This window comes from Triturus cristatus, chromosome 5_2 (assembly GCF_964204655.1).
Source record: "Triturus cristatus chromosome 5_2, aTriCri1.1, whole genome shotgun sequence".
In the NCBI taxonomy this organism is placed as follows: Eukaryota; Metazoa; Chordata; class Amphibia; order Caudata; family Salamandridae; genus Triturus; species Triturus cristatus.
Genome location: NC_140588.1, coordinates 575,046,609 through 575,073,879, shown reverse-complemented (window position 1 = coordinate 575,073,879; position 27,271 = coordinate 575,046,609). Strand labels below are relative to the sequence as shown.

The 27,271-nt window shown below is 53.5% G+C and overlaps 35 non-coding genes across 35 annotated transcripts; 22 read left to right on the top strand and 13 right to left on the bottom strand.

Moving 5' to 3' along the window:
* Positions 1 to 350: 350 nt before the first annotated feature.
* On the bottom strand, positions 351 to 433 carry TRNAL-UAA (transfer RNA leucine (anticodon UAA)). The gene has a single exon. It is a non-coding gene; the product is annotated as a tRNA-Leu (tRNA).
* Positions 434 to 676: 243 nt separating this feature from the next.
* Positions 677 to 748, top strand: TRNAE-UUC (transfer RNA glutamic acid (anticodon UUC)). Its single transcript has one exon. It is a non-coding gene; the product is annotated as a tRNA-Glu (tRNA).
* Positions 749 to 1,378: 630 nt separating this feature from the next.
* On the top strand, positions 1,379 to 1,450 carry TRNAE-CUC (transfer RNA glutamic acid (anticodon CUC)). The gene has a single exon. It is a non-coding gene; the product is annotated as a tRNA-Glu (tRNA).
* A 1,126-nt stretch (positions 1,451 to 2,576) lies between these two features.
* Positions 2,577 to 2,659, bottom strand: TRNAL-UAA (transfer RNA leucine (anticodon UAA)). Its single transcript has one exon. It is a non-coding gene; the product is annotated as a tRNA-Leu (tRNA).
* A 243-nt stretch (positions 2,660 to 2,902) lies between these two features.
* TRNAE-UUC (transfer RNA glutamic acid (anticodon UUC)) lies at positions 2,903 to 2,974 on the top strand. The gene has a single exon. It is a non-coding gene; the product is annotated as a tRNA-Glu (tRNA).
* A 630-nt stretch (positions 2,975 to 3,604) lies between these two features.
* On the top strand, positions 3,605 to 3,676 carry TRNAE-CUC (transfer RNA glutamic acid (anticodon CUC)). Its single transcript has one exon. It is a non-coding gene; the product is annotated as a tRNA-Glu (tRNA).
* Positions 3,677 to 4,802: 1,126 nt separating this feature from the next.
* Positions 4,803 to 4,885, bottom strand: TRNAL-UAA (transfer RNA leucine (anticodon UAA)). Its single transcript has one exon. It is a non-coding gene; the product is annotated as a tRNA-Leu (tRNA).
* Positions 4,886 to 5,128: 243 nt separating this feature from the next.
* TRNAE-UUC (transfer RNA glutamic acid (anticodon UUC)) lies at positions 5,129 to 5,200 on the top strand. Its single transcript has one exon. It is a non-coding gene; the product is annotated as a tRNA-Glu (tRNA).
* Positions 5,201 to 5,830: 630 nt separating this feature from the next.
* Positions 5,831 to 5,902, top strand: TRNAE-CUC (transfer RNA glutamic acid (anticodon CUC)). The gene has a single exon. It is a non-coding gene; the product is annotated as a tRNA-Glu (tRNA).
* A 1,126-nt stretch (positions 5,903 to 7,028) lies between these two features.
* TRNAL-UAA (transfer RNA leucine (anticodon UAA)) lies at positions 7,029 to 7,111 on the bottom strand. Its single transcript has one exon. It is a non-coding gene; the product is annotated as a tRNA-Leu (tRNA).
* A 243-nt stretch (positions 7,112 to 7,354) lies between these two features.
* Positions 7,355 to 7,426, top strand: TRNAE-UUC (transfer RNA glutamic acid (anticodon UUC)). The gene has a single exon. It is a non-coding gene; the product is annotated as a tRNA-Glu (tRNA).
* A 630-nt stretch (positions 7,427 to 8,056) lies between these two features.
* Positions 8,057 to 8,128, top strand: TRNAE-CUC (transfer RNA glutamic acid (anticodon CUC)). Its single transcript has one exon. It is a non-coding gene; the product is annotated as a tRNA-Glu (tRNA).
* A 1,126-nt stretch (positions 8,129 to 9,254) lies between these two features.
* Positions 9,255 to 9,337, bottom strand: TRNAL-UAA (transfer RNA leucine (anticodon UAA)). Its single transcript has one exon. It is a non-coding gene; the product is annotated as a tRNA-Leu (tRNA).
* Positions 9,338 to 9,580: 243 nt separating this feature from the next.
* TRNAE-UUC (transfer RNA glutamic acid (anticodon UUC)) lies at positions 9,581 to 9,652 on the top strand. Its single transcript has one exon. It is a non-coding gene; the product is annotated as a tRNA-Glu (tRNA).
* A 1,828-nt stretch (positions 9,653 to 11,480) lies between these two features.
* On the bottom strand, positions 11,481 to 11,563 carry TRNAL-UAA (transfer RNA leucine (anticodon UAA)). Its single transcript has one exon. It is a non-coding gene; the product is annotated as a tRNA-Leu (tRNA).
* Positions 11,564 to 11,806: 243 nt separating this feature from the next.
* TRNAE-UUC (transfer RNA glutamic acid (anticodon UUC)) lies at positions 11,807 to 11,878 on the top strand. Its single transcript has one exon. It is a non-coding gene; the product is annotated as a tRNA-Glu (tRNA).
* A 1,828-nt stretch (positions 11,879 to 13,706) lies between these two features.
* TRNAL-UAA (transfer RNA leucine (anticodon UAA)) lies at positions 13,707 to 13,789 on the bottom strand. The gene has a single exon. It is a non-coding gene; the product is annotated as a tRNA-Leu (tRNA).
* Positions 13,790 to 14,032: 243 nt separating this feature from the next.
* Positions 14,033 to 14,104, top strand: TRNAE-UUC (transfer RNA glutamic acid (anticodon UUC)). The gene has a single exon. It is a non-coding gene; the product is annotated as a tRNA-Glu (tRNA).
* A 630-nt stretch (positions 14,105 to 14,734) lies between these two features.
* On the top strand, positions 14,735 to 14,806 carry TRNAE-CUC (transfer RNA glutamic acid (anticodon CUC)). Its single transcript has one exon. It is a non-coding gene; the product is annotated as a tRNA-Glu (tRNA).
* A 1,126-nt stretch (positions 14,807 to 15,932) lies between these two features.
* TRNAL-UAA (transfer RNA leucine (anticodon UAA)) lies at positions 15,933 to 16,015 on the bottom strand. The gene has a single exon. It is a non-coding gene; the product is annotated as a tRNA-Leu (tRNA).
* A 243-nt stretch (positions 16,016 to 16,258) lies between these two features.
* On the top strand, positions 16,259 to 16,330 carry TRNAE-UUC (transfer RNA glutamic acid (anticodon UUC)). Its single transcript has one exon. It is a non-coding gene; the product is annotated as a tRNA-Glu (tRNA).
* Positions 16,331 to 16,960: 630 nt separating this feature from the next.
* Positions 16,961 to 17,032, top strand: TRNAE-CUC (transfer RNA glutamic acid (anticodon CUC)). The gene has a single exon. It is a non-coding gene; the product is annotated as a tRNA-Glu (tRNA).
* Positions 17,033 to 18,158: 1,126 nt separating this feature from the next.
* On the bottom strand, positions 18,159 to 18,241 carry TRNAL-UAA (transfer RNA leucine (anticodon UAA)). The gene has a single exon. It is a non-coding gene; the product is annotated as a tRNA-Leu (tRNA).
* Positions 18,242 to 18,484: 243 nt separating this feature from the next.
* Positions 18,485 to 18,556, top strand: TRNAE-UUC (transfer RNA glutamic acid (anticodon UUC)). The gene has a single exon. It is a non-coding gene; the product is annotated as a tRNA-Glu (tRNA).
* Positions 18,557 to 19,186: 630 nt separating this feature from the next.
* Positions 19,187 to 19,258, top strand: TRNAE-CUC (transfer RNA glutamic acid (anticodon CUC)). The gene has a single exon. It is a non-coding gene; the product is annotated as a tRNA-Glu (tRNA).
* A 1,126-nt stretch (positions 19,259 to 20,384) lies between these two features.
* TRNAL-UAA (transfer RNA leucine (anticodon UAA)) lies at positions 20,385 to 20,467 on the bottom strand. The gene has a single exon. It is a non-coding gene; the product is annotated as a tRNA-Leu (tRNA).
* A 243-nt stretch (positions 20,468 to 20,710) lies between these two features.
* TRNAE-UUC (transfer RNA glutamic acid (anticodon UUC)) lies at positions 20,711 to 20,782 on the top strand. The gene has a single exon. It is a non-coding gene; the product is annotated as a tRNA-Glu (tRNA).
* A 630-nt stretch (positions 20,783 to 21,412) lies between these two features.
* Positions 21,413 to 21,484, top strand: TRNAE-CUC (transfer RNA glutamic acid (anticodon CUC)). Its single transcript has one exon. It is a non-coding gene; the product is annotated as a tRNA-Glu (tRNA).
* Positions 21,485 to 22,610: 1,126 nt separating this feature from the next.
* TRNAL-UAA (transfer RNA leucine (anticodon UAA)) lies at positions 22,611 to 22,693 on the bottom strand. Its single transcript has one exon. It is a non-coding gene; the product is annotated as a tRNA-Leu (tRNA).
* Positions 22,694 to 22,936: 243 nt separating this feature from the next.
* On the top strand, positions 22,937 to 23,008 carry TRNAE-UUC (transfer RNA glutamic acid (anticodon UUC)). Its single transcript has one exon. It is a non-coding gene; the product is annotated as a tRNA-Glu (tRNA).
* A 630-nt stretch (positions 23,009 to 23,638) lies between these two features.
* On the top strand, positions 23,639 to 23,710 carry TRNAE-CUC (transfer RNA glutamic acid (anticodon CUC)). The gene has a single exon. It is a non-coding gene; the product is annotated as a tRNA-Glu (tRNA).
* Positions 23,711 to 24,836: 1,126 nt separating this feature from the next.
* On the bottom strand, positions 24,837 to 24,919 carry TRNAL-UAA (transfer RNA leucine (anticodon UAA)). Its single transcript has one exon. It is a non-coding gene; the product is annotated as a tRNA-Leu (tRNA).
* Positions 24,920 to 25,162: 243 nt separating this feature from the next.
* On the top strand, positions 25,163 to 25,234 carry TRNAE-UUC (transfer RNA glutamic acid (anticodon UUC)). The gene has a single exon. It is a non-coding gene; the product is annotated as a tRNA-Glu (tRNA).
* A 630-nt stretch (positions 25,235 to 25,864) lies between these two features.
* On the top strand, positions 25,865 to 25,936 carry TRNAE-CUC (transfer RNA glutamic acid (anticodon CUC)). Its single transcript has one exon. It is a non-coding gene; the product is annotated as a tRNA-Glu (tRNA).
* Positions 25,937 to 27,062: 1,126 nt separating this feature from the next.
* On the bottom strand, positions 27,063 to 27,145 carry TRNAL-UAA (transfer RNA leucine (anticodon UAA)). Its single transcript has one exon. It is a non-coding gene; the product is annotated as a tRNA-Leu (tRNA).
* Between the last annotated feature and the right edge of the window lie 126 nt (positions 27,146 to 27,271).

Here is a 27,271-nt window from a genome sequence, read left to right as displayed (position 1 = left end):
CCGATGGCAAGGGAGAGCCTGCAGGTGTAAATCAAAGAAAGGGGAGAAATCCGCAAGAGGCGGGTTAACAAATTCCAGTGGCAGGCCCATGTTCCCCAGGAAGCAAGTACTTCCTCCTGCTCCCTTCAGTGGGAAAAGACATAGGAGGTGTATTTCTCTAAGCAGGGGCTCTGCGTAGGTGGCACTGCATTGCTTTGGGAAGCATCCATGCTAAGTGCAGAGTAGCAGCAGACCCCACAGCTGAGACGTGAATTGGGACTGTTAAGGAAGGGCACTGGGAGGGTGAGGAGGGCAGAGGAAAATGCTTTAAAAAAGCATCTGCAAGTTCCTACACACCCGCTGAAAACCCATACCAGGGATGGGGCTCGAACCCATGCGGACAACTGTCCATTGGATCTTAAGTCCAACGCCTTAACCACTCGGCCACCCTGGTGAGACCCTAGGCCCTGCCTTACTCAGCTCCCTTTTCATGCTGGCTGCTCCAGCGCAGGCTGTCCAGCAAGAGGTGATTGCAGAGTAAAAAGGCTTTTGCAGGAGGATAAAGGTAATTTCTTATGACAAACACACTGTGTGACACCTAACTTTTCCCCACTCGTACTTTATGGGCAATCTATACAGTGGAGTTAGCTTAGTCACAATAAGGAAGTGAGCAAGGCAGGCTCACAAGAGCATCTCCTCCCTGGTGGTCTAGTGGCTAGGATTCGGCGCTTTCACCGCCGCGGCCCGGGTTCGATTCCCGGTCAGGGAAGATCCCTCTAAGACGTAGACGTGCGTAATTTGTCCACGCAGCTCAGCTTTTTTTAATCGAAGGTCCTTAAAAAGGCACCCCGACCTATAGACGAAAGCAGAGGAAAGGGGCTGGGTCCCCTGTGTCCCAGGTTGCTTTGCTCCCATTGCCCTCAGCCACCTTCATGCGCACGCAGTCCCCCACCCAGTCAGGTGCTCTATGTGGGCGTAAAGTGCAGTACCAGCTCATCAGAAAGGTAAATTGCTGGAAAACCCGGCTGCGATGTATACATCTACTTTGGAGCACTCTTCTCCCTTGCACTCTTGAATCGGTCATTCGCAATGTATTCTTCCAGCAAGCTGAATAACGAGGTAGGTGTGAGAAGGTGTACCAGCTGTCTTTGAGCTATCAGCGGCCACTAGGTGTCCCTCTTGTGATTTCCCGGGGATCCCGATTGTACAGGAATTCGTCGGTTCAGTAGCACGGGGGAGGGGATGGCCTGTGCTTGGAAGTGACAAACAGTCTGGTGGAATCATGAGTGTTTTTTCAAGTTCTGATTCATATTCGCTGTAGAATAAAATATGCTTTCAGCCCCCATGAGCTTTGTCACTAGGAGAGCAGTGTAGGAACTTTTGCTGTATGGCTCTGGGTTCCCTGGTGGTCTAGTGGTTAGGATTCGGCGCTCTCACCGCCGCGGCCCGGGTTCGATTCCCGGTCAGGGAACAGTCCTTCTTCTGCCCTTGAATGCTTTTCCTTCCCGCAGGTCAGGGCTTCTCAAAATGAATTTGCTTTTCTGACAAACAGTTTGCCTAGCATCCCGCAATCTGGCTCCTAATTTGATTTTCGCAAGGTTCCCTTTGAGTTGCTTTCCTCGGCGGGAGGAAAATCTCTTGTGCAAGGCTCTTGAGGAAGTGAGATTCTGTATTCCGAGGTGCGCTTCTTTTCGTAGGCTTCTGACCACATGGTGTGCGGCAGGAAGTCATCTTTGACAGGGCCGCAGGCTTTGTCTCCAAATGGCATCCCGGACCCACTGCAACCCACCTTTTTGCTGAAACGGAAGTCTGGTTCAGGGTAAGAAAAAGCTGAGCTGCACGTACCGAAAGCAGCAGAGCCCAGCGGCGGAGAGGGTGTGGCCAGGGCTGTCTGATTTGCATAGTGACCAGTGGCATCTTGGGAATGTACAGGCTTTGGAGCCTAACGGGTGCTGCAGGGGTCTGCCTGGCCGGAGAAATGCCTGTCTGGCGCTCCCCTCAGGACACACGTGTCTTCCGTTCGAGCATGGAGGGTGAGGGACATGGGTCACCCTCATATACAGGGGTGTGGGCATGGGCAGGATGGGGCGTGGGGGACCCGTCAGGGCATTGCCCGTTTGGAAGCCCGTTCGGAAGGCAAGAGGAGGCGGAGGCGGAGGCGGGAATCTCTGCTCAATTTTTTCCCGAGGCCTGGGGACAAGCCTTTGCACATTTGATCCAGCCGGGCCTGCATCAGCAGATCCTGCTCCGATGGCAAGGGAGAGCCTGCAGGTGTAAATCAAAGAAAGGGGAGAAATCCGCAAGAGGCGGGTTAACAAATTCCAGTGGCAGGCCCATGTTCCCCAGGAAGCAAGTACTTCCTCCTGCTCCCTTCAGTGGGAAAAGACATAGGAGGTGTATTTCTCTAAGCAGGGGCTCTGCGTAGGTGGCACTGCATTGCTTTGGGAAGCATCCATGCTAAGTGCAGAGTAGCAGCAGACCCCACAGCTGAGACGTGAATTGGGACTGTTAAGGAAGGGCACTGGGAGGGTGAGGAGGGCAGAGGAAAATGCTTTAAAAAAGCATCTGCAAGTTCCTACACACCCGCTGAAAACCCATACCAGGGATGGGGCTCGAACCCATGCGGACAACTGTCCATTGGATCTTAAGTCCAACGCCTTAACCACTCGGCCACCCTGGTGAGACCCTAGGCCCTGCCTTACTCAGCTCCCTTTTCATGCTGGCTGCTCCAGCGCAGGCTGTCCAGCAAGAGGTGATTGCAGAGTAAAAAGGCTTTTGCAGGAGGATAAAGGTAATTGCTTATGACAAACACACTGTGTGACACCTAACTTTTCCCCACTCGTACTTTATGGGCAATCTATACAGTGGAGTTAGCTTAGTCACAATAAGGAAGTGAGCAAGGCAGGCTCACAAGAGCATCTCCTCCCTGGTGGTCTAGTGGCTAGGATTCGGCGCTTTCACCGCCGCGGCCCGGGTTCGATTCCCGGTCAGGGAAGATCCCTCTAAGACGTAGACGTGCGTAATTTGTCCACGCAGCTCAGCTTTTTTTAATCGAAGGTCCTTAAAAAGGCACCCCGACCTATAGACGAAAGCAGAGGAAAGGGGCTGGGTCCCCTGTGTCCCAGGTTGCTTTGCTCCCATTGCCCTCAGCCACCTTCATGCGCACGCAGTCCCCCACCCAGTCAGGTGCTCTATGTGGGCGTAAAGTGCAGTACCAGCTCATCAGAAAGGTAAATTGCTGGAAAACCCGGCTGCGATGTATACATCTACTTTGGAGCACTCTTCTCCCTTGCACTCTTGAATCGGTCATTCGCAATGTATTCTTCCAGCAAGCTGAATAACGAGGTAGGTGTGAGAAGGTGTACCAGCTGTCTTTGAGCTATCAGCGGCCACTAGGTGTCCCTCTTGTGATTTCCCGGGGATCCCGATTGTACAGGAATTCGTCGGTTCAGTAGCACGGGGGAGGGGATGGCCTGTGCTTGGAAGTGACAAACAGTCTGGTGGAATCATGAGTGTTTTTTCAAGTTCTGATTCATATTCGCTGTAGAATAAAATATGCTTTCAGCCCCCATGAGCTTTGTCACTAGGAGAGCAGTGTAGGAACTTTTGCTGTATGGCTCTGGGTTCCCTGGTGGTCTAGTGGTTAGGATTCGGCGCTCTCACCGCCGCGGCCCGGGTTCGATTCCCGGTCAGGGAACAGTCCTTCTTCTGCCCTTGAATGCTTTTCCTTCCCGCAGGTCAGGGCTTCTCAAAATGAATTTGCTTTTCTGACAAACAGTTTGCCTAGCATCCCGCAATCTGGCTCCTAATTTGATTTTCGCAAGGTTCCCTTTGAGTTGCTTTCCTCGGCGGGAGGAAAATCTCTTGTGCAAGGCTCTTGAGGAAGTGAGATTCTGTATTCCGAGGTGCGCTTCTTTTCGTAGGCTTCTGACCACATGGTGTGCGGCAGGAAGTCATCTTTGACAGGGCCGCAGGCTTTGTCTCCAAATGGCATCCCGGACCCACTGCAACCCACCTTTTTGCTGAAACGGAAGTCTGGTTCAGGGTAAGAAAAAGCTGAGCTGCACGTACCGAAAGCAGCAGAGCCCAGCGGCGGAGAGGGTGTGGCCAGGGCTGTCTGATTTGCATAGTGACCAGTGGCATCTTGGGAATGTACAGGCTTTGGAGCCTAACGGGTGCTGCAGGGGTCTGCCTGGCCGGAGAAATGCCTGTCTGGCGCTCCCCTCAGGACACACGTGTCTTCCGTTCGAGCATGGAGGGTGAGGGACATGGGTCACCCTCATATACAGGGGTGTGGGCATGGGCAGGATGGGGCGTGGGGGACCCGTCAGGGCATTGCCCGTTTGGAAGCCCGTTCGGAAGGCAAGAGGAGGCGGAGGCGGAGGCGGGAATCTCTGCTCAATTTTTTCCCGAGGCCTGGGGACAAGCCTTTGCACATTTGATCCAGCCGGGCCTGCATCAGCAGATCCTGCTCCGATGGCAAGGGAGAGCCTGCAGGTGTAAATCAAAGAAAGGGGAGAAATCCGCAAGAGGCGGGTTAACAAATTCCAGTGGCAGGCCCATGTTCCCCAGGAAGCAAGTACTTCCTCCTGCTCCCTTCAGTGGGAAAAGACATAGGAGGTGTATTTCTCTAAGCAGGGGCTCTGCGTAGGTGGCACTGCATTGCTTTGGGAAGCATCCATGCTAAGTGCAGAGTAGCAGCAGACCCCACAGCTGAGACGTGAATTGGGACTGTTAAGGAAGGGCACTGGGAGGGTGAGGAGGGCAGAGGAAAATGCTTTAAAAAAGCATCTGCAAGTTCCTACACACCCGCTGAAAACCCATACCAGGGATGGGGCTCGAACCCATGCGGACAACTGTCCATTGGATCTTAAGTCCAACGCCTTAACCACTCGGCCACCCTGGTGAGACCCTAGGCCCTGCCTTACTCAGCTCCCTTTTCATGCTGGCTGCTCCAGCGCAGGCTGTCCAGCAAGAGGTGATTGCAGAGTAAAAAGGCTTTTGCAGGAGGATAAAGGTAATTTCTTATGACAAACACACTGTGTGACACCTAACTTTTCCCCACTCGTACTTTATGGGCAATCTATACAGTGGAGTTAGCTTAGTCACAATAAGGAAGTGAGCAAGGCAGGCTCACAAGAGCATCTCCTCCCTGGTGGTCTAGTGGCTAGGATTCGGCGCTTTCACCGCCGCGGCCCGGGTTCGATTCCCGGTCAGGGAAGATCCCTCTAAGACGTAGACGTGCGTAATTTGTCCACGCAGCTCAGCTTTTTTTAATCGAAGGTCCTTAAAAAGGCACCCCGACCTATAGACGAAAGCAGAGGAAAGGGGCTGGGTCCCCTGTGTCCCAGGTTGCTTTGCTCCCATTGCCCTCAGCCACCTTCATGCGCACGCAGTCCCCCACCCAGTCAGGTGCTCTATGTGGGCGTAAAGTGCAGTACCAGCTCATCAGAAAGGTAAATTGCTGGAAAACCCGGCTGCGATGTATACATCTACTTTGGAGCACTCTTCTCCCTTGCACTCTTGAATCGGTCATTCGCAATGTATTCTTCCAGCAAGCTGAATAACGAGGTAGGTGTGAGAAGGTGTACCAGCTGTCTTTGAGCTATCAGCGGCCACTAGGTGTCCCTCTTGTGATTTCCCGGGGATCCCGATTGTACAGGAATTCGTCGGTTCAGTAGCACGGGGGAGGGGATGGCCTGTGCTTGGAAGTGACAAACAGTCTGGTGGAATCATGAGTGTTTTTTCAAGTTCTGATTCATATTCGCTGTAGAATAAAATATGCTTTCAGCCCCCATGAGCTTTGTCACTAGGAGAGCAGTGTAGGAACTTTTGCTGTATGGCTCTGGGTTCCCTGGTGGTCTAGTGGTTAGGATTCGGCGCTCTCACCGCCGCGGCCCGGGTTCGATTCCCGGTCAGGGAACAGTCCTTCTTCTGCCCTTGAATGCTTTTCCTTCCCGCAGGTCAGGGCTTCTCAAAATGAATTTGCTTTTCTGACAAACAGTTTGCCTAGCATCCCGCAATCTGGCTCCTAATTTGATTTTCGCAAGGTTCCCTTTGAGTTGCTTTCCTCGGCGGGAGGAAAATCTCTTGTGCAAGGCTCTTGAGGAAGTGAGATTCTGTATTCCGAGGTGCGCTTCTTTTCGTAGGCTTCTGACCACATGGTGTGCGGCAGGAAGTCATCTTTGACAGGGCCGCAGGCTTTGTCTCCAAATGGCATCCCGGACCCACTGCAACCCACCTTTTTGCTGAAACGGAAGTCTGGTTCAGGGTAAGAAAAAGCTGAGCTGCACGTACCGAAAGCAGCAGAGCCCAGCGGCGGAGAGGGTGTGGCCAGGGCTGTCTGATTTGCATAGTGACCAGTGGCATCTTGGGAATGTACAGGCTTTGGAGCCTAACGGGTGCTGCAGGGGTCTGCCTGGCCGGAGAAATGCCTGTCTGGCGCTCCCCTCAGGACACACGTGTCTTCCGTTCGAGCATGGAGGGTGAGGGACATGGGTCACCCTCATATACAGGGGTGTGGGCATGGGCAGGATGGGGCGTGGGGGACCCGTCAGGGCATTGCCCGTTTGGAAGCCCGTTCGGAAGGCAAGAGGAGGCGGAGGCGGAGGCGGGAATCTCTGCTCAATTTTTTCCCGAGGCCTGGGGACAAGCCTTTGCACATTTGATCCAGCCGGGCCTGCATCAGCAGATCCTGCTCCGATGGCAAGGGAGAGCCTGCAGGTGTAAATCAAAGAAAGGGGAGAAATCCGCAAGAGGCGGGTTAACAAATTCCAGTGGCAGGCCCATGTTCCCCAGGAAGCAAGTACTTCCTCCTGCTCCCTTCAGTGGGAAAAGACATAGGAGGTGTATTTCTCTAAGCAGGGGCTCTGCGTAGGTGGCACTGCATTGCTTTGGGAAGCATCCATGCTAAGTGCAGAGTAGCAGCAGACCCCACAGCTGAGACGTGAATTGGGACTGTTAAGGAAGGGCACTGGGAGGGTGAGGAGGGCAGAGGAAAATGCTTTAAAAAAGCATCTGCAAGTTCCTACACACCCGCTGAAAACCCATACCAGGGATGGGGCTCGAACCCATGCGGACAACTGTCCATTGGATCTTAAGTCCAACGCCTTAACCACTCGGCCACCCTGGTGAGACCCTAGGCCCTGCCTTACTCAGCTCCCTTTTCATGCTGGCTGCTCCAGCGCAGGCTGTCCAGCAAGAGGTGATTGCAGAGTAAAAAGGCTTTTGCAGGAGGATAAAGGTAATTTCTTATGACAAACACACTGTGTGACACCTAACTTTTCCCCACTCGTACTTTATGGGCAATCTATACAGTGGAGTTAGCTTAGTCACAATAAGGAAGTGAGCAAGGCAGGCTCACAAGAGCATCTCCTCCCTGGTGGTCTAGTGGCTAGGATTCGGCGCTTTCACCGCCGCGGCCCGGGTTCGATTCCCGGTCAGGGAAGATCCCTCTAAGACGTAGACGTGCGTAATTTGTCCACGCAGCTCAGCTTTTTTTAATCGAAGGTCCTTAAAAAGGCACCCCGACCTATAGACGAAAGCAGAGGAAAGGGGCTGGGTCCCCTGTGTCCCAGGTTGCTTTGCTCCCATTGCCCTCAGCCACCTTCATGCGCACGCAGTCCCCCACCCAGTCAGGTGCTCTATGTGGGCGTAAAGTGCAGTACCAGCTCATCAGAAAGGTAAATTGCTGGAAAACCCGGCTGCGATGTATACATCTACTTTGGAGCACTCTTCTCCCTTGCACTCTTGAATCGGTCATTCGCAATGTATTCTTCCAGCAAGCTGAATAACGAGGTAGGTGTGAGAAGGTGTACCAGCTGTCTTTGAGCTATCAGCGGCCACTAGGTGTCCCTCTTGTGATTTCCCGGGGATCCCGATTGTACAGGAATTCGTCGGTTCAGTAGCACGGGGGAGGGGATGGCCTGTGCTTGGAAGTGACAAACAGTCTGGTGGAATCATGAGTGTTTTTTCAAGTTCTGATTCATATTCGCTGTAGAATAAAATATGCTTTCAGCCCCCATGAGCTTTGTCACTAGGAGAGCAGTGTAGGAACTTTTGCTGTATGGCTCTGGGTTCCCTGGTGGTCTAGTGGTTAGGATTCGGCGCTCTCACCGCCGCGGCCCGGGTTCGATTCCCGGTCAGGGAACAGTCCTTCTTCTGCCCTTGAATGCTTTTCCTTCCCGCAGGTCAGGGCTTCTCAAAATGAATTTGCTTTTCTGACAAACAGTTTGCCTAGCATCCCGCAATCTGGCTCCTAATTTGATTTTCGCAAGGTTCCCTTTGAGTTGCTTTCCTCGGCGGGAGGAAAATCTCTTGTGCAAGGCTCTTGAGGAAGTGAGATTCTGTATTCCGAGGTGCGCTTCTTTTCGTAGGCTTCTGACCACATGGTGTGCGGCAGGAAGTCATCTTTGACAGGGCCGCAGGCTTTGTCTCCAAATGGCATCCCGGACCCACTGCAACCCACCTTTTTGCTGAAACGGAAGTCTGGTTCAGGGTAAGAAAAAGCTGAGCTGCACGTACCGAAAGCAGCAGAGCCCAGCGGCGGAGAGGGTGTGGCCAGGGCTGTCTGATTTGCATAGTGACCAGTGGCATCTTGGGAATGTACAGGCTTTGGAGCCTAACGGGTGCTGCAGGGGTCTGCCTGGCCGGAGAAATGCCTGTCTGGCGCTCCCCTCAGGACACACGTGTCTTCCGTTCGAGCATGGAGGGTGAGGGACATGGGTCACCCTCATATACAGGGGTGTGGGCATGGGCAGGATGGGGCGTGGGGGACCCGTCAGGGCATTGCCCGTTTGGAAGCCCGTTCGGAAGGCAAGAGGAGGCGGAGGCGGAGGCGGGAATCTCTGCTCAATTTTTTCCCGAGGCCTGGGGACAAGCCTTTGCACATTTGATCCAGCCGGGCCTGCATCAGCAGATCCTGCTCCGATGGCAAGGGAGAGCCTGCAGGTGTAAATCAAAGAAAGGGGAGAAATCCGCAAGAGGCGGGTTAACAAATTCCAGTGGCAGGCCCATGTTCCCCAGGAAGCAAGTACTTCCTCCTGCTCCCTTCAGTGGGAAAAGACATAGGAGGTGTATTTCTCTAAGCAGGGGCTCTGCGTAGGTGGCACTGCATTGCTTTGGGAAGCATCCATGCTAAGTGCAGAGTAGCAGCAGACCCCACAGCTGAGACGTGAATTGGGACTGTTAAGGAAGGGCACTGGGAGGGTGAGGAGGGCAGAGGAAAATGCTTTAAAAAAGCATCTGCAAGTTCCTACACACCCGCTGAAAACCCATACCAGGGATGGGGCTCGAACCCATGCGGACAACTGTCCATTGGATCTTAAGTCCAACGCCTTAACCACTCGGCCACCCTGGTGAGACCCTAGGCCCTGCCTTACTCAGCTCCCTTTTCATGCTGGCTGCTCCAGCGCAGGCTGTCCAGCAAGAGGTGATTGCAGAGTAAAAAGGCTTTTGCAGGAGGATAAAGGTAATTGCTTATGACAAACACACTGTGTGACACCTAACTTTTCCCCACTCGTACTTTATGGGCAATCTATACAGTGGAGTTAGCTTAGTCACAATAAGGAAGTGAGCAAGGCAGGCTCACAAGAGCATCTCCTCCCTGGTGGTCTAGTGGCTAGGATTCGGCGCTTTCACCGCCGCGGCCCGGGTTCGATTCCCGGTCAGGGAAGATCCCTCTAAGACGTAGACGTGCGTAATTTGTCCACGCAGCTCAGCTTTTTTTAATCGAAGGTCCTTAAAAAGGCACCCCGACCTATAGACGAAAGCAGAGGAAAGGGGCTGGGTCCCCTGTGTCCCAGGTTGCTTATCTCCCATTGCCCTCAGCCACCTTCATGCGCACGCAGTCCCCCACCCAGTCAGGTGCTCTATGTGGGCGTAAAGTGCAGTACCAGCTCATCAGAAAGGTAAATTGCTGGAAAACCCGGCTGCGATGTATACATCTACTTTGGAGCACTCTTCTCCCTTGCACTCTTGAATCGGTCATTCGCAATGTATTCTTCCAGCAAGCTGAATAACGAGGTAGGTGTGAGAAGGTGTACCAGCTGTCTTTGAGCTATCAGCGGCCACTAGGTGTCCCTCTTGTGATTTCCCGGGGATCCCGATTGTACAGGAATTCGTCGGTTCAGTAGCACGGGGGAGGGGATGGCCTGTGCTTGGAAGTGACAAACAGTCTGGTGGAATCATGAGTGTTTTTTCAAGTTCTGATTCATATTCGCTGTAGAATAAAATATGCTTTCAGCCCCCATGAGCTTTGTCACTAGGAGAGCAGTGTAGGAACTTTTGCTGTATGGCTCTGGGTTCCCTGGTGGTCTAGTGGTTAGGATTCAGCGCTCTCACCGCCGCGGCCCGGGTTCGATTCCCGGTCAGGGAACAGTCCTTCTTCTGCCCTTGAATGCTTTTCCTTCCCGCAGGTCAGGGCTTCTCAAAATGAATTTGCTTTTCTGACAAACAGTTTGCCTAGCATCCCGCAATCTGGCTCCTAATTTGATTTTCGCAAGGTTCCCTTTGAGTTGCTTTCCTCGGCGGGAGGAAAATCTCTTGTGCAAGGCTCTTGAGGAAGTGAGATTCTGTATTCCGAGGTGCGCTTCTTTTCGTAGGCTTCTGACCACATGGTGTGCGGCAGGAAGTCATCTTTGACAGGGCCGCAGGCTTTGTCTCCAAATGGCATCCCGGACCCACTGCAACCCACCTTTTTGCTGAAACGGAAGTCTGGTTCAGGGTAAGAAAAAGCTGAGCTGCACGTACCGAAAGCAGCAGAGCCCAGCGGCGGAGAGGGTGTGGCCAGGGCTGTCTGATTTGCATAGTGACCAGTGGCATCTTGGGAATGTACAGGCTTTGGAGCCTAACGGGTGCTGCAGGGGTCTGCCTGGCCGGAGAAATGCCTGTCTGGCGCTCCCCTCAGGACACACGTGTCTTCCGTTCGAGCATGGAGGGTGAGGGACATGGGTCACCCTCATATACAGGGGTGTGGGCATGGGCAGGATGGGGCGTGGGGGACCCGTCAGGGCATTGCCCGTTTGGAAGCCCGTTCGGAAGGCAAGAGGAGGCGGAGGCGGAGGCGGGAATCTCTGCTCAATTTTTTCCCGAGGCCTGGGGACAAGCCTTTGCACATTTGATCCAGCCGGGCCTGCATCAGCAGATCCTGCTCCGATGGCAAGGGAGAGCCTGCAGGTGTAAATCAAAGAAAGGGGAGAAATCCGCAAGAGGCGGGTTAACAAATTCCAGTGGCAGGCCCATGTTCCCCAGGAAGCAAGTACTTCCTCCTGCTCCCTTCAGTGGGAAAAGACATAGGAGGTGTATTTCTCTAAGCAGGGGCTCTGCGTAGGTGGCACTGCATTGCTTTGGGAAGCATCCATGCTAAGTGCAGAGTAGCAGCAGACCCCACAGCTGAGACGTGAATTGGGACTGTTAAGGAAGGGCACTGGGAGGGTGAGGAGGGCAGAGGAAAATGCTTTAAAAAAGCATCTGCAAGTTCCTACACACCCGCTGAAAACCCATACCAGGGATGGGGCTCGAACCCATGCGGACAACTGTCCATTGGATCTTAAGTCCAACGCCTTAACCACTCGGCCACCCTGGTGAGACCCTAGGCCCTGCCTTACTCAGCTCCCTTTTCATGCTGGCTGCTCCAGCGCAGGCTGTCCAGCAAGAGGTGATTGCAGAGTAAAAAGGCTTTTGCAGGAGGATAAAGGTAATTGCTTATGACAAACACACTGTGTGACACCTAACTTTTCCCCACTCGTACTTTATGGGCAATCTATACAGTGGAGTTAGCTTAGTCACAATAAGGAAGTGAGCAAGGCAGGCTCACAAGAGCATCTCCTCCCTGGTGGTCTAGTGGCTAGGATTCGGCGCTTTCACCGCCGCGGCCCGGGTTCGATTCCCGGTCAGGGAAGATCCCTCTAAGACGTAGACGTGCGTAATTTGTCCACGCAGCTCAGCTTTTTTTAATCGAAGGTCCTTAAAAAGGCACCCCGACCTATAGACGAAAGCAGAGGAAAGGGGCTGGGTCCCCTGTGTCCCAGGTTGCTTTGCTCCCATTGCCCTCAGCCACCTTCATGCGCACGCAGTCCCCCACCCAGTCAGGTGCTCTATGTGGGCGTAAAGTGCAGTACCAGCTCATCAGAAAGGTAAATTGCTGGAAAACCCGGCTGCGATGTATACATCTACTTTGGAGCACTCTTCTCCCTTGCACTCTTGAATCGGTCATTCGCAATGTATTCTTCCAGCAAGCTGAATAACGAGGTAGGTGTGAGAAGGTGTACCAGCTGTCTTTGAGCTATCAGCGGCCACTAGGTGTCCCTCTTGTGATTTCCCGGGGATCCCGATTGTACAGGAATTCGTCGGTTCAGTAGCACGGGGGAGGGGATGGCCTGTGCTTGGAAGTGACAAACAGTCTGGTGGAATCATGAGTGTTTTTTCAAGTTCTGATTCATATTCGCTGTAGAATAAAATATGCTTTCAGCCCCCATGAGCTTTGTCACTAGGAGAGCAGTGTAGGAACTTTTGCTGTATGGCTGTGGGTTTCCTGGTGGTCTAGTGGTTAGGATTCGGTGCTCTCACCGCCGCGGCCCGGGTTCGATTCCCGGTCAGGGAACAGTCCTTCTTCTGCCCTTGAATGCTTTTCCTTCCCGCAGGTCAGGGCTTCTCAAAATGAATTTGCTTTTCTGACAAACAGTTTGCCTAGCATCCCGCAATCTGGCTCCTAATTTGATTTTCGCAAGGTTCCCTTTGAGTTGCTTTCCTCGGCGGGAGGAAAATCTCTTGTGCAAGGCTCTTGAGGAAGTGAGATTCTGTATTCCGAGGTGCGCTTCTTTTCGTAGGCTTCTGACCACATGGTGTGCGGCAGGAAGTCATCTTTGACAGGGCCGCAGGCTTTGTCTCCAAATGGCATCCCGGACCCACTGCAACCCACCTTTTTGCTGAAACGGAAGTCTGGTTCAGGGTAAGAAAAAGCTGAGCTGCACGTACCGAAAGCAGCAGAGCCCAGCGGCGGAGAGGGTGTGGCCAGGGCTGTCTGATTTGCATAGTGACCAGTGGCATCTTGGGAATGTACAGGCTTTGGAGCCTAACGGGTGCTGCAGGGGTCTGCCTGGCCGGAGAAATGCCTGTCTGGCGCTCCCCTCAGGACACACGTGTCTTCCGTTCGAGCATGGAGGGTGAGGGACATGGGTCACCCTCATATACAGGGGTGTGGGCATGGGCAGGATGGGGCGTGGGGGACCCGTCAGGGCATTGCCCGTTTGGAAGCCCGTTCGGAAGGCAAGAGGAGGCGGAGGCGGAGGCGGGAATCTCTGCTCAATTTTTTCCCGAGGCCTGGGGACAAGCCTTTGCACATTTGATCCAGCCGGGCCTGCATCAGCAGATCCTGCTCCGATGGCAAGGGAGAGCCTGCAGGTGTAAATCAAAGAAAGGGGAGAAATCCGCAAGAGGCGGGTTAACAAATTCCAGTGGCAGGCCCATGTTCCCCAGGAAGCAAGTACTTCCTCCTGCTCCCTTCAGTGGGAAAAGACATAGGAGGTGTATTTCTCTAAGCAGGGGCTCTGCGTAGGTGGCACTGCATTGCTTTGGGAAGCATCCATGCTAAGTGCAGAGTAGCAGCAGACCCCACAGCTGAGACGTGAATTGGGACTGTTAAGGAAGGGCACTGGGAGGGTGAGGAGGGCAGAGGAAAATGCTTTAAAAAAGCATCTGCAAGTTCCTACACACCCGCTGAAAACCCATACCAGGGATGGGGCTCGAACCCATGCGGACAACTGTCCATTGGATCTTAAGTCCAACGCCTTAACCACTCGGCCACCCTGGTGAGACCCTAGGCCCTGCCTTACTCAGCTCCCTTTTCATGCTGGCTGCTCCAGCGCAGGCTGTCCAGCAAGAGGTGATTGCAGAGTAAAAAGGCTTTTGCAGGAGGATAAAGGTAATTGCTTATGACAAACACACTGTGTGACACCTAACTTTTCCCCACTCGTACTTTATGGGCAATCTATACAGTGGAGTTAGCTTAGTCACAATAAGGAAGTGAGCAAGGCAGGCTCACAAGAGCATCTCCTCCCTGGTGGTCTAGTGGCTAGGATTCGGCGCTTTCACCGCCGCGGCCCGGGTTCGATTCCCGGTCAGGGAAGATCCCTCTAAGACGTAGACGTGCGTAATTTGTCCACGCAGCTCAGCTTTTTTTAATCGAAGGTCCTTAAAAAGGCACCCCGACCTATAGACGAAAGCAGAGGAAAGGGGCTGGGTCCCCTGTGTCCCAGGTTGCTTTGCTCCCATTGCCCTCAGCCACCTTCATGCGCACGCAGTCCCCCACCCAGTCAGGTGCTCTATGTGGGCGTAAAGTGCAGTACCAGCTCATCAGAAAGGTAAATTGCTGGAAAACCCGGCTGCGATGTATACATCTACTTTGGAGCACTCTTCTCCCTTGCACTCTTGAATCGGTCATTCGCAATGTATTCTTCCAGCAAGCTGAATAACGAGGTAGGTGTGAGAAGGTGTACCAGCTGTCTTTGAGCTATCAGCGGCCACTAGGTGTCCCTCTTGTGATTTCCCGGGGATCCCGATTGTACAGGAATTCGTCGGTTCAGTAGCACGGGGGAGGGGATGGCCTGTGCTTGGAAGTGACAAACAGTCTGGTGGAATCATGAGTGTTTTTTCAAGTTCTGATTCATATTCGCTGTAGAATAAAATATGCTTTCAGCCCCCATGAGCTTTGTCACTAGGAGAGCAGTGTAGGAACTTTTGCTGTATGGCTCTGGGTTCCCTGGTGGTCTAGTGGTTAGGATTCGGCGCTCTCACCGCCGCGGCCCGGGTTCGATTCCCGGTCAGGGAACAGTCCTTCTTCTGCCCTTGAATGCTTTTCCTTCCCGCAGGTCAGGGCTTCTCAAAATGAATTTGCTTTTCTGACAAACAGTTTGCCTAGCATCCCGCAATCTGGCTCCTAATTTGATTTTCGCAAGGTTCCCTTTGAGTTGCTTTCCTCGGCGGGAGGAAAATCTCTTGTGCAAGGCTCTTGAGGAAGTGAGATTCTGTATTCCGAGGTGCGCTTCTTTTCGTAGGCTTCTGACCACATGGTGTGCGGCAGGAAGTCATCTTTGACAGGGCCGCAGGCTTTGTCTCCAAATGGCATCCCGGACCCACTGCAACCCACCTTTTTGCTGAAACGGAAGTCTGGTTCAGGGTAAGAAAAAGCTGAGCTGCACGTACCGAAAGCAGCAGAGCCCAGCGGCGGAGAGGGTGTGGCCAGGGCTGTCTGATTTGCATAGTGACCAGTGGCATCTTGGGAATGTACAGGCTTTGGAGCCTAACGGGTGCTGCAGGGGTCTGCCTGGCCGGAGAAATGCCTGTCTGGCGCTCCCCTCAGGACACACGTGTCTTCCGTTCGAGCATGGAGGGTGAGGGACATGGGTCACCCTCATATACAGGGGTGTGGGCATGGGCAGGATGGGGCGTGGGGGACCCGTCAGGGCATTGCCCGTTTGGAAGCCCGTTCGGAAGGCAAGAGGAGGCGGAGGCGGAGGCGGGAATCTCTGCTCAATTTTTTCCCGAGGCCTGGGGACAAGCCTTTGCACATTTGATCCAGCCGGGCCTGCATCAGCAGATCCTGCTCCGATGGCAAGGGAGAGCCTGCAGGTGTAAATCAAAGAAAGGGGAGAAATCCGCAAGAGGCGGGTTAACAAATTCCAGTGGCAGGCCCATGTTCCCCAGGAAGCAAGTACTTCCTCCTGCTCCCTTCAGTGGGAAAAGACATAGGAGGTGTATTTCTCTAAGCAGGGGCTCTGCGTAGGTGGCACTGCATTGCTTTGGGAAGCATCCATGCTAAGTGCAGAGTAGCAGCAGACCCCACAGCTGAGACGTGAATTGGGACTGTTAAGGAAGGGCACTGGGAGGGTGAGGAGGGCAGAGGAAAATGCTTTAAAAAAGCATCTGCAAGTTCCTACACACCCGCTGAAAACCCATACCAGGGATGGGGCTCGAACCCATGCGGACAACTGTCCATTGGATCTTAAGTCCAACGCCTTAACCACTCGGCCACCCTGGTGAGACCCTAGGCCCTGCCTTACTCAGCTCCCTTTTCATGCTGGCTGCTCCAGCGCAGGCTGTCCAGCAAGAGGTGATTGCAGAGTAAAAAGGCTTTTGCAGGAGGATAAAGGTAATTTCTTATGACAAACACACTGTGTGACACCTAACTTTTCCCCACTCGTACTTTATGGGCAATCTATACAGTGGAGTTAGCTTAGTCACAATAAGGAAGTGAGCAAGGCAGGCTCACAAGAGCATCTCCTCCCTGGTGGTCTAGTGGCTAGGATTCGGCGCTTTCACCGCCGCGGCCCGGGTTCGATTCCCGGTCAGGGAAGATCCCTCTAAGACGTAGACGTGCGTAATTTGTCCACGCAGCTCAGCTTTTTTTAATCGAAGGTCCTTAAAAAGGCACCCCGACCTATAGACGAAAGCAGAGGAAAGGGGCTGGGTCCCCTGTGTCCCAGGTTGCTTTGCTCCCATTGCCCTCAGCCACCTTCATGCGCACGCAGTCCCCCACCCAGTCAGGTGCTCTATGTGGGCGTAAAGTGCAGTACCAGCTCATCAGAAAGGTAAATTGCTGGAAAACCCGGCTGCGATGTATACATCTACTTTGGAGCACTCTTCTCCCTTGCACTCTTGAATCGGTCATTCGCAATGTATTCTTCCAGCAAGCTGAATAACGAGGTAGGTGTGAGAAGGTGTACCAGCTGTCTTTGAGCTATCAGCGGCCACTAGGTGTCCCTCTTGTGATTTCCCGGGGATCCCGATTGTACAGGAATTCGTCGGTTCAGTAGCACGGGGGAGGGGATGGCCTGTGCTTGGAAGTGACAAACAGTCTGGTGGAATCATGAGTGTTTTTTCAAGTTCTGATTCATATTCGCTGTAGAATAAAATATGCTTTCAGCCCCCATGAGCTTTGTCACTAGGAGAGCAGTGTAGGAACTTTTGCTGTATGGCTCTGGGTTCCCTGGTGGTCTAGTGGTTAGGATTCGGCGCTCTCACCGCCGCGGCCCGGGTTCGATTCCCGGTCAGGGAACAGTCCTTCTTCTGCCCTTGAATGCTTTTCCTTCCCGCAGGTCAGGGCTTCTCAAAATGAATTTGCTTTTCTGACAAACAGTTTGCCTAGCATCCCGCAATCTGGCTCCTAATTTGATTTTCGCAAGGTTCCCTTTGAGTTGCTTTCCTCGGCGGGAGGAAAATCTCTTGTGCAAGGCTCTTGAGGAAGTGAGATTCTGTATTCCGAGGTGCGCTTCTTTTCGTAGGCTTCTGACCACATGGTGTGCGGCAGGAAGTCATCTTTGACAGGGCCGCAGGCTTTGTCTCCAAATGGCATCCCGGACCCACTGCAACCCACCTTTTTGCTGAAACGGAAGTCTGGTTCAGGGTAAGAAAAAGCTGAGCTGCACGTACCGAAAGCAGCAGAGCCCAGCGGCGGAGAGGGTGTGGCCAGGGCTGTCTGATTTGCATAGTGACCAGTGGCATCTTGGGAATGTACAGGCTTTGGAGCCTAACGGGTGCTGCAGGGGTCTGCCTGGCCGGAGAAATGCCTGTCTGGCGCTCCCCTCAGGACACACGTGTCTTCCGTTCGAGCATGGAGGGTGAGGGACATGGGTCACCCTCATATACAGGGGTGTGGGCATGGGCAGGATGGGGCGTGGGGGACCCGTCAGGGCATTGCCCGTTTGGAAGCCCGTTCGGAAGGCAAGAGGAGGCGGAGGCGGAGGCGGGAATCTCTGCTCAATTTTTTCCCGAGGCCTGGGGACAAGCCTTTGCACATTTGATCCAGCCGGGCCTGCATCAGCAGATCCTGCTCCGATGGCAAGGGAGAGCCTGCAGGTGTAAATCAAAGAAAGGGGAGAAATCCGCAAGAGGCGGGTTAACAAATTCCAGTGGCAGGCCCATGTTCCCCAGGAAGCAAGTACTTCCTCCTGCTCCCTTCAGTGGGAAAAGACATAGGAGGTGTATTTCTCTAAGCAGGGGCTCTGCGTAGGTGGCACTGCATTGCTTTGGGAAGCATCCATGCTAAGTGCAGAGTAGCAGCAGACCCCACAGCTGAGACGTGAATTGGGACTGTTAAGGAAGGGCACTGGGAGGGTGAGGAGGGCAGAGGAAAATGCTTTAAAAAAGCATCTGCAAGTTCCTACACACCCGCTGAAAACCCATACCAGGGATGGGGCTCGAACCCATGCGGACAACTGTCCATTGGATCTTAAGTCCAACGCCTTAACCACTCGGCCACCCTGGTGAGACCCTAGGCCCTGCCTTACTCAGCTCCCTTTTCATGCTGGCTGCTCCAGCGCAGGCTGTCCAGCAAGAGGTGATTGCAGAGTAAAAAGGCTTTTGCAGGAGGATAAAGGTAATTTCTTATGACAAACACACTGTGTGACACCTAACTTTTCCCCACTCGTACTTTATGGGCAATCTATACAGTGGAGTTAGCTTAGTCACAATAAGGAAGTGAGCAAGGCAGGCTCACAAGAGCATCTCCTCCCTGGTGGTCTAGTGGCTAGGATTCGGCGCTTTCACCGCCGCGGCCCGGGTTCGATTCCCGGTCAGGGAAGATCCCTCTAAGACGTAGACGTGCGTAATTTGTCCACGCAGCTCAGCTTTTTTTAATCGAAGGTCCTTAAAAAGGCACCCCGACCTATAGACGAAAGCAGAGGAAAGGGGCTGGGTCCCCTGTGTCCCAGGTTGCTTTGCTCCCATTGCCCTCAGCCACCTTCATGCGCACGCAGTCCCCCACCCAGTCAGGTGCTCTATGTGGGCGTAAAGTGCAGTACCAGCTCATCAGAAAGGTAAATTGCTGGAAAACCCGGCTGCGATGTATACATCTACTTTGGAGCACTCTTCTCCCTTGCACTCTTGAATCGGTCATTCGCAATGTATTCTTCCAGCAAGCTGAATAACGAGGTAGGTGTGAGAAGGTGTACCAGCTGTCTTTGAGCTATCAGCGGCCACTAGGTGTCCCTCTTGTGATTTCCCGGGGATCCCGATTGTACAGGAATTCGTCGGTTCAGTAGCACGGGGGAGGGGATGGCCTGTGCTTGGAAGTGACAAACAGTCTGGTGGAATCATGAGTGTTTTTTCAAGTTCTGATTCATATTCGCTGTAGAATAAAATATGCTTTCAGCCCCCATGAGCTTTGTCACTAGGAGAGCAGTGTAGGAACTTTTGCTGTATGGCTCTGGGTTCCCTGGTGGTCTAGTGGTTAGGATTCGGCGCTCTCACCGCCGCGGCCCGGGTTCGATTCCCGGTCAGGGAACAGTCCTTCTTCTGCCCTTGAATGCTTTTCCTTCCCGCAGGTCAGGGCTTCTCAAAATGAATTTGCTTTTCTGACAAACAGTTTGCCTAGCATCCCGCAATCTGGCTCCTAATTTGATTTTCGCAAGGTTCCCTTTGAGTTGCTTTCCTCGGCGGGAGGAAAATCTCTTGTGCAAGGCTCTTGAGGAAGTGAGATTCTGTATTCCGAGGTGCGCTTCTTTTCGTAGGCTTCTGACCACATGGTGTGCGGCAGGAAGTCATCTTTGACAGGGCCGCAGGCTTTGTCTCCAAATGGCATCCCGGACCCACTGCAACCCACCTTTTTGCTGAAACGGAAGTCTGGTTCAGGGTAAGAAAAAGCTGAGCTGCACGTACCGAAAGCAGCAGAGCCCAGCGGCGGAGAGGGTGTGGCCAGGGCTGTCTGATTTGCATAGTGACCAGTGGCATCTTGGGAATGTACAGGCTTTGGAGCCTAACGGGTGCTGCAGGGGTCTGCCTGGCCGGAGAAATGCCTGTCTGGCGCTCCCCTCAGGACACACGTGTCTTCCGTTCGAGCATAGAGGGTGAGGGACATGGGTCACCCTCATATACAGGGGTGTGGGCATGGGCAGGATGGGGCGTGGGGGACCCGTCAGGGCATTGCCCGTTTGGAAGCCCGTTCGGAAGGCAAGAGGAGGCGGAGGCGGAGGCGGGAATCTCTGCTCAATTTTTTCCCGAGGCCTGGGGACAAGCCTTTGCACATTTGATCCAGCCGGGCCTGCATCAGCAGATCCTGCTCCGATGGCAAGGGAGAGCCTGCAGGTGTAAATCAAAGAAAGGGGAGAAATCCGCAAGAGGCGGGTTAACAAATTCCAGTGGCAGGCCCATGTTCCCCAGGAAGCAAGTACTTCCTCCTGCTCCCTTCAGTGGGAAAAGACATAGGAGGTGTATTTCTCTAAGCAGGGGCTCTGCGTAGGTGGCACTGCATTGCTTTGGGAAGCATCCATGCTAAGTGCAGAGTAGCAGCAGACCCCACAGCTGAGACGTGAATTGGGACTGTTAAGGAAGGGCACTGGGAGGGTGAGGAGGGCAGAGGAAAATGCTTTAAAAAAGCATCTGCAAGTTCCTACACACCCGCTGAAAACCCATACCAGGGATGGGGCTCGAACCCATGCGGACAACTGTCCATTGGATCTTAAGTCCAACGCCTTAACCACTCGGCCACCCTGGTGAGACCCTAGGCCCTGCCTTACTCAGCTCCCTTTTCATGCTGGCTGCTCCAGCGCAGGCTGTCCAGCAAGAGGTGATTGCAGAGTAAAAAGGCTTTTGCAGGAGGATAAAGGTAATTGCTTATGACAAACACACTGTGTGACACCTAACTTTTCCCCACTCGTACTTTATGGGCAATCTATACAGTGGAGTTAGCTTAGTCACAATAAGGAAGTGAGCAAGGCAGGCTCACAAGAGCATCTCCTCCCTGGTGGTCTAGTGGCTAGGATTCGGCGCTTTCACCGCCGCGGCCCGGGTTCGATTCCCGGTCAGGGAAGATCCCTCTAAGACGTAGACGTGCGTAATTTGTCCACGCAGCTCAGCTTTTTTTAATCGAAGGTCCTTAAAAAGGCACCCCGACCTATAGACGAAAGCAGAGGAAAGGGGCTGGGTCCCCTGTGTCCCAGGTTGCTTTGCTCCCATTGCCCTCAGCCACCTTCATGCGCACGCAGTCCCCCACCCAGTCAGGTGCTCTATGTGGGCGTAAAGTGCAGTACCAGCTCATCAGAAAGGTAAATTGCTGGAAAACCCGGCTGCGATGTATACATCTACTTTGGAGCACTCTTCTCCCTTGCACTCTTGAATCGGTCATTCGCAATGTATTCTTCCAGCAAGCTGAATAACGAGGTAGGTGTGAGAAGGTGTACCAGCTGTCTTTGAGCTATCAGCGGCCACTAGGTGTCCCTCTTGTGATTTCCCGGGGATCCCGATTGTACAGGAATTCGTCGGTTCAGTAGCACGGGGGAGGGGATGGCCTGTGCTTGGAAGTGACAAACAGTCTGGTGGAATCATGAGTGTTTTTTCAAGTTCTGATTCATATTCGCTGTAGAATAAAATATGCTTTCAGCCCCCATGAGCTTTGTCACTAGGAGAGCAGTGTAGGAACTTTTGCTGTATGGCTCTGGGTTCCCTGGTGGTCTAGTGGTTAGGATTCGGCGCTCTCACCGCCGCGGCCCGGGTTCGATTCCCGGTCAGGGAACAGTCCTTCTTCTGCCCTTGAATGCTTTTCCTTCCCGCAGGTCAGGGCTTCTCAAAATGAATTTGCTTTTCTGACAAACAGTTTGCCTAGCATCCCGCAATCTGGCTCCTAATTTGATTTTCGCAAGGTTCCCTTTGAGTTGCTTTCCTCGGCGGGAGGAAAATCTCTTGTGCAAGGCTCTTGAGGAAGTGAGATTCTGTATTCCGAGGTGCGCTTCTTTTCGTAGGCTTCTGACCACATGGTGTGCGGCAGGAAGTCATCTTTGACAGGGCCGCAGGCTTTGTCTCCAAATGGCATCCCGGACCCACTGCAACCCACCTTTTTGCTGAAACGGAAGTCTGGTTCAGGGTAAGAAAAAGCTGAGCTGCACGTACCGAAAGCAGCAGAGCCCAGCGGCGGAGAGGGTGTGGCCAGGGCTGTCTGATTTGCATAGTGACCAGTGGCATCTTGGGAATGTACAGGCTTTGGAGCCTAACGGGTGCTGCAGGGGTCTGCCTGGCCGGAGAAATGCCTGTCTGGCGCTCCCCTCAGGACACACGTGTCTTCCGTTCGAGCATGGAGGGTGAGGGACATGGGTCACCCTCATATACAGGGGTGTGGGCATGGGCAGGATGGGGCGTGGGGGACCCGTCAGGGCATTGCCCGTTTGGAAGCCCGTTCGGAAGGCAAGAGGAGGCGGAGGCGGAGGCGGGAATCTCTGCTCAATTTTTTCCCGAGGCCTGGGGACAAGCCTTTGCACATTTGATCCAGCCGGGCCTGCATCAGCAGATCCTGCTCCGATGGCAAGGGAGAGCCTGCAGGTGTAAATCAAAGAAAGGGGAGAAATCCGCAAGAGGCGGGTTAACAAATTCCAGTGGCAGGCCCATGTTCCCCAGGAAGCAAGTACTTCCTCCTGCTCCCTTCAGTGGGAAAAGACATAGGAGGTGTATTTCTCTAAGCAGGGGCTCTGCGTAGGTGGCACTGCATTGCTTTGGGAAGCATCCATGCTAAGTGCAGAGTAGCAGCAGACCCCACAGCTGAGACGTGAATTGGGACTGTTAAGGAAGGGCACTGGGAGGGTGAGGAGGGCAGAGGAAAATGCTTTAAAAAAGCATCTGCAAGTTCCTACACACCCGCTGAAAACCCATACCAGGGATGGGGCTCGAACCCATGCGGACAACTGTCCATTGGATCTTAAGTCCAACGCCTTAACCACTCGGCCACCCTGGTGAGACCCTAGGCCCTGCCTTACTCAGCTCCCTTTTCATGCTGGCTGCTCCAGCGCAGGCTGTCCAGCAAGAGGTGATTGCAGAGTAAAAAGGCTTTTGCAGGAGGATAAAGGTAATTTCTTATGACAAACACACTGTGTGACACCTAACTTTTCCCCACTCGTACTTTATGGGCAATCTATACAGTGGAGTTAGCTTAGTCACAATAAGGAAGTGAGCAAGGCAGGCTCACAAGAGCATCTCCTCCCTGGTGGTCTAGTGGCTAGGATTCGGCGCTTTCACCGCCGCGGCCCGGGTTCGATTCCCGGTCAGGGAAGATCCCTCTAAGACGTAGACGTGCGTAATTTGTCCACGCAGCTCAGCTTTTTTTAATCGAAGGTCCTTAAAAAGGCACCCCGACCTATAGACGAAAGCAGAGGAAAGGGGCTGGGTCCCCTGTGTCCCAGGTTGCTTTGCTCCCATTGCCCTCAGCCACCTTCATGCGCACGCAGTCCCCCACCCAGTCAGGTGCTCTATGTGGGCGTAAAGTGCAGTACCAGCTCATCAGAAAGGTAAATTGCTGGAAAACCCGGCTGCGATGTATACATCTACTTTGGAGCACTCTTCTCCCTTGCACTCTTGAATCGGTCATTCGCAATGTATTCTTCCAGCAAGCTGAATAACGAGGTAGGTGTGAGAAGGTGTACCAGCTGTCTTTGAGCTATCAGCGGCCACTAGGTGTCCCTCTTGTGATTTCCCGGGGATCCCGATTGTACAGGAATTCGTCGGTTCAGTAGCACGGGGGAGGGGATGGCCTGTGCTTGGAAGTGACAAACAGTCTGGTGGAATCATGAGTGTTTTTTCAAGTTCTGATTCATATTCGCTGTAGAATAAAATATGCTTTCAGCCCCCATGAGCTTTGTCACTAGGAGAGCAGTGTAGGAACTTTTGCTGTATGGCTCTGGGTTCCCTGGTGGTCTAGTGGTTAGGATTCGGCGCTCTCACCGCCGCGGCCCGGGTTCGATTCCCGGTCAGGGAACAGTCCTTCTTCTGCCCTTGAATGCTTTTCCTTCCCGCAGGTCAGGGCTTCTCAAAATGAATTTGCTTTTCTGACAAACAGTTTGCCTAGCATCCCGCAATCTGGCTCCTAATTTGATTTTCGCAAGGTTCCCTTTGAGTTGCTTTCCTCGGCGGGAGGAAAATCTCTTGTGCAAGGCTCTTGAGGAAGTGAGATTCTGTATTCCGAGGTGCGCTTCTTTTCGTAGGCTTCTGACCACATGGTGTGCGGCAGGAAGTCATCTTTGACAGGGCCGCAGGCTTTGTCTCCAAATGGCATCCCGGACCCACTGCAACCCACCTTTTTGCTGAAACGGAAGTCTGGTTCAGGGTAAGAAAAAGCTGAGCTGCACGTACCGAAAGCAGCAGAGCCCAGCGGCGGAGAGGGTGTGGCCAGGGCTGTCTGATTTGCATAGTGACCAGTGGCATCTTGGGAATGTACAGGCTTTGGAGCCTAACGGGTGCTGCAGGGGTCTGCCTGGCCGGAGAAATGCCTGTCTGGCGCTCCCCTCAGGACACACGTGTCTTCCGTTCGAGCATGGAGGGTGAGGGACATGGGTCACCCTCATATACAGGGGTGTGGGCATGGGCAGGATGGGGCGTGGGGGACCCGTCAGGGCATTGCCCGTTTGGAAGCCCGTTCGGAAGGCAAGAGGAGGCGGAGGCGGAGGCGGGAATCTCTGCTCAATTTTTTCCCGAGGCCTGGGGACAAGCCTTTGCACATTTGATCCAGCCGGGCCTGCATCAGCAGATCCTGCTCCGATGGCAAGGGAGAGCCTGCAGGTGTAAATCAAAGAAAGGGGAGAAATCCGCAAGAGGCGGGTTAACAAATTCCAGTGGCAGGCCCATGTTCCCCAGGAAGCAAGTACTTCCTCCTGCTCCCTTCAGTGGGAAAAGACATAGGAGGTGTATTTCTCTAAGCAGGGGCTCTGCGTAGGTGGCACTGCATTGCTTTGGGAAGCATCCATGCTAAGTGCAGAGTAGCAGCAGACCCCACAGCTGAGACGTGAATTGGGACTGTTAAGGAAGGGCACTGGGAGGGTGAGGAGGGCAGAGGAAAATGCTTTAAAAAAGCATCTGCAAGTTCCTACACACCCGCTGAAAACCCATACCAGGGATGGGGCTCGAACCCATGCGGACAACTGTCCATTGGATCTTAAGTCCAACGCCTTAACCACTCGGCCACCCTGGTGAGACCCTAGGCCCTGCCTTACTCAGCTCCCTTTTCATGCTGGCTGCTCCAGCGCAGGCTGTCCAGCAAGAGGTGATTGCAGAGTAAAAAGGCTTTTGCAGGAGGATAAAGGTAATTTCTTATGACAAACACACTGTGTGACACCTAACTTTTCCCCACTCGTACTTTATGGGCAATCTATACAGTGGAGTTAGCTTAGTCACAATAAGGAAGTGAGCAAGGCAGGCTCACAAGAGCATCTCCTCCCTGGTGGTCTAGTGGCTAGGATTCGGCGCTTTCACCGCCGCGGCCCGGGTTCGATTCCCGGTCAGGGAAGATCCCTCTAAGACGTAGACGTGCGTAATTTGTCCACGCAGCTCAGCTTTTTTTAATCGAAGGTCCTTAAAAAGGCACCCCGACCTATAGACGAAAGCAGAGGAAAGGGGCTGGGTCCCCTGTGTCCCAGGTTGCTTTGCTCCCATTGCCCTCAGCCACCTTCATGCGCACGCAGTCCCCCACCCAGTCAGGTGCTCTATGTGGGCGTAAAGTGCAGTACCAGCTCATCAGAAAGGTAAATTGCTGGAAAACCCGGCTGCGATGTATACATCTACTTTGGAGCACTCTTCTCCCTTGCACTCTTGAATCGGTCATTCGCAATGTATTCTTCCAGCAAGCTGAATAACGAGGTAGGTGTGAGAAGGTGTACCAGCTGTCTTTGAGCTATCAGCGGCCACTAGGTGTCCCTCTTGTGATTTCCCGGGGATCCCGATTGTACAGGAATTCGTCGGTTCAGTAGCACGGGGGAGGGGATGGCCTGTGCTTGGAAGTGACAAACAGTCTGGTGGAATCATGAGTGTTTTTTCAAGTTCTGATTCATATTCGCTGTAGAATAAAATATGCTTTCAGCCCCCATGAGCTTTGTCACTAGGAGAGCAGTGTAGGAACTTTTGCTGTATGGCTCTGGGTTCCCTGGTGGTCTAGTGGTTAGGATTCGGCGCTCTCACCGCCGCGGCCCGGGTTCGATTCCCGGTCAGGGAACAGTCCTTCTTCTGCCCTTGAATGCTTTTCCTTCCCGCAGGTCAGGGCTTCTCAAAATGAATTTGCTTTTCTGACAAACAGTTTGCCTAGCATCCCGCAATCTGGCTCCTAATTTGATTTTCGCAAGGTTCCCTTTGAGTTGCTTTCCTCGGCGGGAGGAAAATCTCTTGTGCAAGGCTCTTGAGGAAGTGAGATTCTGTATTCCGAGGTGCGCTTCTTTTCGTAGGCTTCTGACCACATGGTGTGCGGCAGGAAGTCATCTTTGACAGGGCCGCAGGCTTTGTCTCCAAATGGCATCCCGGACCCACTGCAACCCACCTTTTTGCTGAAACGGAAGTCTGGTTCAGGGTAAGAAAAAGCTGAGCTGCACGTACCGAAAGCAGCAGAGCCCAGCGGCGGAGAGGGTGTGGCCAGGGCTGTCTGATTTGCATAGTGACCAGTGGCATCTTGGGAATGTACAGGCTTTGGAGCCTAACGGGTGCTGCAGGGGTCTGCCTGGCCGGAGAAATGCCTGTCTGGCGCTCCCCTCAGGACACACGTGTCTTCCGTTCGAGCATGGAGGGTGAGGGACATGGGTCACCCTCATATACAGGGGTGTGGGCATGGGCAGGATGGGGCGTGGGGGACCCGTCAGGGCATTGCCCGTTTGGAAGCCCGTTCGGAAGGCAAGAGGAGGCGGAGGCGGAGGCGGGAATCTCTGCTCAATTTTTTCCCGAGGCCTGGGGACAAGCCTTTGCACATTTGATCCAGCCGGGCCTGCATCAGCAGATCCTGCTCCGATGGCAAGGGAGAGCCTGCAGGTGTAAATCAAAGAAAGGGGAGAAATCCGCAAGAGGCGGGTTAACAAATTCCAGTGGCAGGCCCATGTTCCCCAGGAAGCAAGTACTTCCTCCTGCTCCCTTCAGTGGGAAAAGACATAGGAGGTGTATTTCTCTAAGCAGGGGCTCTGCGTAGGTGGCACTGCATTGCTTTGGGAAGCATCCATGCTAAGTGCAGAGTAGCAGCAGACCCCACAGCTGAGACGTGAATTGGGACTGTTAAGGAAGGGCACTGGGAGGGTGAGGAGGGCAGAGGAAAATGCTTTAAAAAAGCATCTGCAAGTTCCTACACACCCGCTGAAAACCCATACCAGGGATGGGGCTCGAACCCATGCGGACAACTGTCCATTGGATCTTAAGTCCAACGCCTTAACCACTCGGCCACCCTGGTGAGACCCTAGGCCCTGCCTTACTCAGCTCCCTTTTCATGCTGGCTGCTCCAGCGCAGGCTGTCCAGCAAGAGGTGATTGCAGAGTAAAAAGGCTTTTGCAGGAGGATAAAGGTAATTTCTTATGAC